Below are 9,945 nucleotides of genomic sequence, written 5' to 3' on the forward strand. Positions count from 1 at the left end.
GAAAATCAACCCACTAAATAAAGCAACTGGGAGTTTTGTAATCAAGGGAACAGTCCCCTGACCACATTTTTCTTGAATGGCAACAAAGTTTCCACTGTTTTCCTAGACAACAACAGTTAGTCATTAAGGGTTCTTTTAGGGCAAACCACGGTCTCCTGGTCATGCCCAAACCAGTGGATTAATTTAAAGTAATTATGTAGCAGAAACCCAGTATTGTGTTTAAATGATACTGCTCTGGCCACAGAAGGTGGGAATTGGTTGTGAGGGCACCTCCAGGAAAGTCTAACTTCATCTAATGTATACATTACATAAAGCCTGTTTGAGGAAAAACAGCAAAACAAAAACAAAAAAAAAATCAGTAGGTTTTGGTTGTGCATTGGTTCTTGAAGTTAATTGCCTACTGTCTCAGTGAGGGGGAAAGGATAAAATGTACTAAAAACCAGAGCAAAATCCTCATGGCAAAATCCCTCCTTTCCCACATTCCAGGAGTTTTTTCAGATCGTTTCTGTCTCCCTTCAGTCATGTGTAATTTTACCCTGTCGGTGTACTGTAGCAGGTATGTGATTGGCCGCAGAGAATGCTGGTCCCGTGGGCCTTACTGGAACTAGTGGTACAGTACTTTGCAGCTAGAGAATGGGGGTCTGGGGGACAGAGGGCAAAGGAACTTGCTTTCCAAATCTAGGACAAAGTAACACTATGCGTTGCTGAAATACAACAAATAAACATGTGCAAAAGAAGCTACAAAAACATAAATTGTTTTATCAGCAACAAATGTTTATTGAAGCCCCACTGCATGCTCTGCGAGCTGTTACGGAAGTGTGCTGAGCTGGGGAATGTGCAGCATGGATTTCAAGGCATGAGGCGCCCTCCGACTCTGGAGTTTAACATTCTGGTTGAAGAGAGAAGCACACAGTAATATTAGATCTGATCAGGGTGTGGCAGAGCATTCGAAAGGCGGAGGGATCCCTTCTGATATGGACCCAGTGTTTGCATTCCCCCCAAACGCATATGTTGAAACCTAATCTCCAGTGTGATGGTATTGGGAGGTGGGGCCTTTGGAAGGTGATTAGGTCATGAAGGTGGAGCCCTCACGAATGGGCTTAGTGCCCTTTGAAAAGTGACCCCATAAAGCTCCCTAGCCCCATTTGCTATGTGAGGGCACAGTGAAAAAATGACTTCTGTTTCCCGGAAGCACGTTCTTATCAGACACAGAATCTGCCCGCCAGCACCTTGATCTTGGACTTCCCAGCTTCTAGAACCATGAGAAATAAATTTCTGTTTATAAGCCACCCAGTCTCTGTGAGAATGGCCCAGACATACTGAGACAACTTTTGTCGGGAACTGCCACAGAAAGCTTTGTGGATATGGTGTGATCTGAGTACTTCAGGTCTGGAAGAATATGGTCCATATGGTATCATTAACCAATGTTATTATTCCCGATTTCCTGGCCTGACACTAGGTTTATGGTTATATTAAATGTTTGAAGTACCTGGTATAAGATTCTTTACTCTTTTCTCACCAAGATTTAAAGAAAAAGAAAACCAGAAAATTTCCATTGTGAAAATTTTCTTTAAAAATTTTTTTAAATGTTTATTTTATTTTTGAGAGAGAAGGGCAGAGAGAGAGAGAAAGAGGGAGACAGAGAATCCAAGCAGGCTCCAGGCTCTGAACTGTCAGCATAGAGCCCAACATCAGGCTTGAACTCATGAACTGCGAGATCATGACCTGAGCCAAAGTTGGGCACTTAACCAACTGAGCCACCCAGGTGCCCGTCCACTGTGAAATTTTTCAATGAATTAAGTGTAAATGACTCAAAAATGTAAGGATTTTATTTTCCTTAAAATAAACAAAGATCCCAGACCAACAGGAAAATATATGGCTTAGGCAGCTTGCTGTTTGCCACTGGAGGCATGTGGGGGCAGGGAGTGAATTTAGGGGGATCATTTGACCAGGGTCTTGGCATGTTTTCTCTTTTCCATATGTTGAGCCGATTGCTGTCAAGGACATTTTTTTGTTATTGAATCAATTGATGGTTGTTCCTATTTGATTTAAAAACGTTCTCAAGAAAAAAACCTGGACATTGTTAATTAGATGTTTCCCAGAAAAATGTAATGGAATCAAATTCTGTTTTTGGTATTGCATAGTGAAGAAGCTAGACTTTACTCCAAAAAGAGGTCTGGCCTTTGTTTTGAGCCTCCTGATAGGAGTGTCTTTATGTGCCTGGGGGCCTGCACCAGTCAGAGGGTCCATGTGATACAGGTTGCGGAATTTGAGCCATGTGATATAAGATGAACTACTGAGGGGCTCAAACCTGAGATCACCTAATAAAGATGGGACCCCAATACTTGGGAAAACTTCCTTGGTTGGCAATACTGTGTATTGTTTCTCATCAATGCCAAGAAAGTGACTGTGTCATAAGTCCAGGGGAGAGGACAAAAGCTCAACATTTTGTGCTTTCTTGATTTCTACCCTAGGTACTTCTTCCCCTGCCTGATTCAAATCTATATCCTTCCACTGTATTAGAGCATAACCGTATTATAAAAGCTTCAATGAGTTCTGTGAGTTCTTCTAGCAATTATCAAATCTAAGGGTACTTTAGGTACCCCCCGACTTATAACTAGTGTTGGAAGTGAGGGTAATCTCTGGTGCAAATTTTCCTAACATCTCAGTTGGCTAAACTCTCACAAGTAAAAAGGCACGTTAAATGTCCTGCGCAGTTCCCTACTAGTTCAGCTTTAGGTAGACTGCCTGAAGTCTATCCATCCTGGCCCATCTTCATAATATACTGGCTAGGATATTCCTCCCAATATTTTGGTCAGGAGAAATCACATTCAAATGAATTATAAGGGCAGTTTGGGAAAAGAGGACACATACACACAGAGAGATGTCCACTGAGCTTTTGGCTTTCAGCTCAGAGGAGGAGGTGAAGGTGACACTGTCTCCCGCCATCCATATTCTGGGTTCCTCCGACAGCAGCCACCTCCACCATGCCGCCTCAGGTCAACCTCTGTAAGATCGAAGTCATGTATCTGAGGTGCATCGGTGGAAAAGTCGGTGCCTTGTCAACCTGGTCCACAAGATAAGCCACCTAGGTCGGTCTCCTAAAAAGTTTGGTGATGACATCACCAAGGCAACCGGTGCTTGGAAGGGCCTGAGGATTACAGCCCTTTCTGGCCATTCAGAACACACAGGCCTTTTACCTTCTGGGGCGCCTTGGTGGCTCAGTCAGTTAAGCACTGGACTTTAACTCAGGTCATGATCTTGTGGCTTGTGGGTTCGAGCCTCACATTGTGCTCTGTGCTGACAGCTCAGAGCCTGGAGCCTGCTTCAGATTCTGTGTCTCCCTCTCTCTCTCTCTGCCCCCATCTTGCACTCTGTCACTGTCTTGCAAAGATAAAATAATAAAGACATAAAACAAATTTTTGAAGTGGCACCTTCTGCCTCTTCCCTGATTACCAAAGCCTTCAAGGAACCACCAAGAGACAGAAAGAAGCAGAAAACCATTAAGAACAGTGGAAATATCACTTTTGATGAGATTGTCAACAATGCCCAACGTACAGAGAACTCTCTGGAATCATTAAAGAGATCCTGGGGACCTCCCAATCCATGGGCTGCAATTTCGATGGCCACCACCCTCATGACATTATAGATGATATCCACAGTGGTGGAACGGAATGACCCACTAGTTTAGAACTACAAAGGAAAGTATTTCAATAAAGGATCATAACCACAGCAACAAGAAAGAACTTCACTGAAGTATATCTTAAGAGTGAATAGAGGACTGATTGTATAAATTAAGATATTCCATAAAGTGGATACTATTTTTAAAATTAGATACATATTACTGATATAAAATGATTTCTAAAATTGCTTATTAAATTATAAGAGCAAGGTGCAATGAATTTGCTTTTTTTTTTAACCTCAACAATTAATGCTGAAGCAAAGGGGCAAATGCTTTTTTTTTTTTTTTTTCTTTAAGGGGCAAATGCTTTAATGAAGAAGTAAGTAAACAAGTTTAAAGAGTCTTCTTTGGGGGTGATCGGTCCTTACTGGGGCATGAGGATTTACTTATTTGGGAACCTGGAAGATGAAACAGGGGGAGGAAGAGCCATTCCAGAATGTGTTAAAGAGAGCAGTGGTGGTTCACTCCCTCTGGGGACCCCCTGAGGAAACGTGTAAAACACCTTCAGAATTGTCAGTCCCAGAGACAGAAGAGGGAAGCATATATCCATTGTGTGTCCCCCTCCAAGTTCCCTGGTGGCTGGAGCTGGAAACTCCAGGCTTACACCCATAGAAGAGTGTATGGGCAGTTTCCTCCAGCATCTTTAAAGATGGCTCCAGAGCAGAGAGGAGCCCTTGGGTCCAGCCAAGGCAGCGCTGACAGGTTAGGCCTGCACATGCTGTTTGTTGCAGCAATGACCAGGGGAACTGTGGGCTGAGAGGAGGTCACACACAACACAAAGATATTTGGTGCGGCCTGGTATTTGGATATTCATCCCAATGCTGGACTTCCTAGAAGACGTAGAGTTTCTGGATTCTCAAGTGCAATTATGACCAGAGGAAGACCCAATGTCAAGATGGAGATGACTGGACTGGTTGGAGGCCACCACTGGGCTAAGCCTCCTGCTTTCAATGTTTCTCCTTGCTGCTTTGGTAGCATCCTCTCTGCATCCAGTGATGGTAAAGCTCTCCCCCATTGCTGTTGCTGATGGTGCTCCTTCCTCTGCTCTCTCAGGCTCTCCCTAGGGAAACCCAGGCCTAGCAGGGAAACCTATACCCCACTTGCTGAGGCCTACACCCCCTTGCCCAAGCCCAGCTCCCCTTCCACATCCCCCAGAGACCCTGACTACACACCCACTTACATGGAACTTTCTTACCTCTAAAAATTCTTTTTATTGCCCCACCACTGAGTCTGTGTTTAAACATACATGGCCGTAAGTTTAGGTGCTTGGGTGGGAAGGGGTGTTGCATGTTGTTTCCTCAGCTGGAGTTAGTCCCTTGAAGACAAGAGCCATAAATTGTATTTCTTTGTACCTCTCAATACCTGGTAAAGGAATTTATAGGTAACAGATGTTCAGCAAATGTGTGGCTGATTGTTGCTGCAGGCCCCATTCTACAAAGTCCCAAGAACAGCTAATTTTGAAGCAAATGAATGAAAGGCCCAGTGCAGCCATGGTTCGTATGTAACAAAGGGACTAAATCTGCTTGTCCTCGTTAAGGCAATGAATAGATGATGAGCCAGCTTGGGTAAGCAAATTCTGCTAGTGACCTAAAGTTCATTTTCACAGGGGCATTTCTGGTAAAGCCCTGAGCTTAGGACTGCCAAGATATGAATGCACATTAGCCAGTAGAGACCATAACAATAAAAGTGAAATAGGGGAAATGTGCCTTAGAACAAAGAATGCAGTGTGCTTGCTTTAGGAAGTAAAACTCAAGCCGCTACTTATAGACTGATCAGTCCTCTAAATCCCAACCTTACCGTTTAGGTTAGCCTTTTGGACAGGGAGATGCAAGAGGCCAGTATTTGCGGTTCTCCTCCCATTCCTGACCACCCTTTTGAACATAGATGGCTTCGTGACTTGCTTTGGTCAATGAAATGTTCATGGAAGGGATGCATGTCACAGCCAGGCAGAAGCTCTTAGGAACCCGTGGCCAATTCTGCAAGCTATCTTCCCTTGCTGCACAGACTCTGGGAGCAGGGATTTAGATAGAGATGCAGCAAAATTGAACCAGGAAGACGGAGTGCATTCACTCAAACTAAACTTAATGAGTACCAACTGTGTGCAAAGAAGGCGCTGTTAGACACTGGGAATATGCTAGCAAGCAAGGCAAAGCCTCTGTTCTCACGGACTTTCCTGCCTGCGGGGCAGACATCTATTTTTAACGTTCACAAATGAGTATTTAATTCTGACTGTGACTCATTACAAAGGGAGGTAGAGCATGTCTAGAGAGCACATTACATGAACATTCTGAAGTCTGAGATTTGATGAGGAGGACTGATTTAAGAACAAGTAAGAGTTATCAGGTGAAGAATGTTCCAGGCTGGGGTCTGAGCAGAGAAGGGCATAGTGAACCTGAAAAAGAAAAGGCCAGCTTGGCTGGACAAGAGAAGGTGGGGGAATAGTCCATCAGTCTTGTCAAATACATTAGAAACCACACTGGATGGGGCCTTCTGGGCTTTGTTAAAGATTTCAATAACTTATTCTAAATTTACTCAAATATTCTTGAAACAAACACTGGTCAAGCATCACCCTTCTAAAAGCCTTTTCTTTCCCCAAGCATCCCTTGTAGAGTGGCACAGAGTTCCTCCTGGTTGGGAGAGCCTGAAGCAAGTTGAGAGATTGAACATGTACTGCCCCGCCCCTGCATGAGGTCACAAGTGATGTCTCCCCTCCTTCAGGGGAGACTTCAGAAGTGACCATTCCCTTCTGGCGTCCCAGGTACCTGGCAGGGCTGCTCTGAAGAGACCAGGGTCGGCTCTGGATAGATTGGTAGAAAGGCATTTGTTACAGGTATTAAGTTGCTCATGGAATCATGGAGAAATGGATTCTCTCCTGTGTTTCCGGGAAGAACCCAAAGCCACCCCACATAACTGGGCCACCAAGAATGCTGCTGCCCTGTCAGAGTGTGGATGCCACCTGGTGAAACTGGAAGCAGCTGCCACAGCTGCTGGGTTGAAACGATACGCATCAGGAAACTGGGCATCACATGACCTGCCCCTCTCCCCAAGCATTTCGCTTGCAAACTCAAGGCTTGCACAAATGTGAAGGATCAGCAGGACCTAGATTATATCCAGAACCTGGCTTCAGGGGAGGGTGAGAAACAGTTTTAAGTTGTAGTGTCTGCAGTGTGGAAAAGCTGCTGGAAGAGGGTCAAAGATTTTGAGCATGCAACTCATGGTGCTTGTCACGCCACAGCTCAGAGGAACTGACATTAAATGACAGCCCTGCTTTTGAAAACCTTCCACCTCTCACTTTAGCGATTGAAAGCCCTGTACTTACCTAGTGCCGCACTTCTGGTCTTGCTCTTGTTTTTTCTCTACCAAGAATAAAACCACTGTATGTCTTCACTTCTGCATTTCATTAAAGCCTCTGCCCTTCTGTTTATCTGTTCTTTATGTTAGAACATTAGAAGCTGTTGGAGGACTAGTTCATCACAGGTGAGCTTGGTCAGAACTCAGCGCTGTGTTATGTGCATACAGGTGCTCATTATACAAATGTTGTTTGTCCCATTAAGTTCCTCCATAAGGCAGTTGCTGCAGAATGTTTTGGAAGGTTTTAAAGAGAGCATAAGGAATGCAGTGAGGATGAGCTACACTGAGCAACTAGCTTAAGGACCAGAGGAGGGTAGATGTTTCAAAACTCTGGTGGCCTCTGTTATTTTCTATGACTAATTGGACAGTGCTTTTACAGCTCTCTAATTCTCTTTGCATTTTCTTTACCTTAGGCTGTTTTTGTGATCAGGAGATGTCTGGAGAGACCTTTGATTCTCAGGATTTTGTATGAGTTTTGATGTTTTCCTGGTGCTGGGCCCAGGGGACCTGCCAGACTGTTCTCCAAAGTGGTTGTGCCATTTTCTATTCCCACCAGCAGGGTATGAGGGTTCTGAATTCTCCACATCCTTGTTCTTATCTGGCTTTTTGATTCCAATTCTCTTACTAGACTGAAGTAATATCTCATCGTAGTTTAAATTTGCATTTCCCTGGTAACTGATGATGTTGAGTGTCTTTTCATGTGCTTATTGGCCATTTGTCTATTTTCCTTGGAAAAGGGTATGTTCAGATCATTTGCCCATTTTAAATGACTAACTAACTGGGTTACTCTTTTTATTATTGAGTTGTAACAGTTCATTTTATGTTCTAAATACAAGTTTCTTAGCAGATTCACAAATATTTCTGCCATTCTGTGAGTTGTTTTTCACTTTCTAGATAATGTCCCTCAAAGCTCAAAAGTTTTAAATTTTGATAAAGGCCAACTGATCTATTTTCCCCCCTTTGTTGCTTTTGTTACTTGTGTTTTGGTGTTATTATACCTAAGAATTGGCCAAAGATTTACTCCTATGTTTCCTTCTAAGAGTTTTATAGTTTTCCCTCTTATGTTTTTTAAAAAGATTTTTTAAGTAATCTATGCACCCGGTGCGGGGCTCAAATTTATAACCCTGAGATCAAGAATTGCATGCTGGGGGCGCCTGGGTGGCTCAGTCGGTTAAGCGTCCGACTTCCACTCAGGTCATGATGTCACAGTCTGTAAGTTTGAGCCCTGCGTTGGGCTCTATGCTGACAGCTCAGATCCTGGAGCCTGTCTTCAGATTCTGTGTCTCCCTCTCTCTCTGACCCTCCCCTGCTCATGCTGTCTCTCTCTTGCTCTCTGTCAAAAATAAATAAAACATTAAAAAATGAAAAAAATAAAAAGAATTGCATACTGTACTGACTGAGCCAGCCAGTGCATTTTACATTTTAGGTCTTTGGTTTATTGAAGTTACTTTTTGTAATGGTGTGAGACAGGGGTCCAATCTCATTCTTTTGCACGTGGACACGACTGTCCCAGCACTATTTGTTGAAAGAACTCCTCTTTCCCATTGAATGGTCTCAGCCCCTTGTTGAAAATTAACTGACCGTAAATAGATGGGTCTATTTCTGGACTCAATTCTACTCCGTTCATATATGTCTGTTCTTATGCCAGCACCACAGTGTCTTGATTACTTTTACTTTGTAGTAAGTTCTGTACAGGGGAGCATGAATCTTCCAACTTTGTTCTTCTTTTTCAATATTGTTTTGGCTATTTTGTGTCCTTTCATTTTCCATATGAATTTTAGCATCAGTGTATAAGTTTCTACAAAGAAGCCAGCTGGGATTCTGATGGTGATTGCGTTGCATCTGTCGGTCAGTTTGGGGAATACTACCATCCTAATGTTAGTCCTCTGGTCCATGGATATGTAATGTCTTTCCATTTATTTAGAGGTTTTTAATTGCTTTCAACAATGTCTTATAATTTTCAGAGTATAAATTTTATATGTCTTTTGTTAAATCTGCTCCCAGGTATTTTATTCTTTTAATACTTTTATAAATGGAATTTTTCTCTTAATTTCATTTTTAAATTGCTCACTGCTAAGTGTATAGAAATTCAATTGATTTTTGTATATTGATCCTACAACTTTGACAAACGTGTTTAATACTGGTAGTTTCTAATTATTGCTGCAGTTCATTTTTTTAATGTTTCAAGTTTTTATTTAAATTCTATGTAGTTAACATATAGTGTAGTACTGGTTTCAGGAGTAGAATTCAGTGATCCATCACTTACATACAACACCCAGTGCTCAGCACAAGTGCCCTCCTTAATGCCCATCACCCATTTAGCCTGCCCCATGCTCACTTCCCCTCCAGCAACCCTAGGTCTGTTTTCTATAGTTAAGAGTTGCTGCAGTTTAAAATTTATTTTCTATTTTACTTGTTACTAATTCATGGACAGATTCTGGAAGAGTTTCAAAACTCCCTCCAATGTGGGGGAGGCAAACCACAAGAGATTCTTAAATACAGAGAACAAATGGAAGGTTGATGGGGGGGTTGGGGGACAGGGAAAAATGGGTGATGGGCATTGAAGGGGGCATTTGTTGGGATGAGCACTGGGTGTTGTATGTAAGTGATGAACTATGGGAATCTATGCTAAAAACCAAGAGAACACTTTACATACTGTATGTTAGCCAGTTTAATTGATTACTGATCAATTTAAGTTATATTTAAAAAATAACAATAAAATAAAATCAGAAGGAAAAAATGCTAATATAACCAGGCACTTAAAAAAATTTTTTTTCAAGATAAAAATCTTCTGCAAGGCAAAGGAAACAATCAAAAAAACTAATAGGCAACCAACAGAATGGGAAAAGATAGTGGCAAATGGCATATCAGATAAAGGGCTAGTATCCAAAATATACAAGGAGCTCACTAAA

Source organism: Suricata suricatta, chromosome 5 (assembly GCF_006229205.1).
Source record: "Suricata suricatta isolate VVHF042 chromosome 5, meerkat_22Aug2017_6uvM2_HiC, whole genome shotgun sequence".
Taxonomy (NCBI): domain Eukaryota; kingdom Metazoa; phylum Chordata; class Mammalia; order Carnivora; family Herpestidae; genus Suricata; species Suricata suricatta.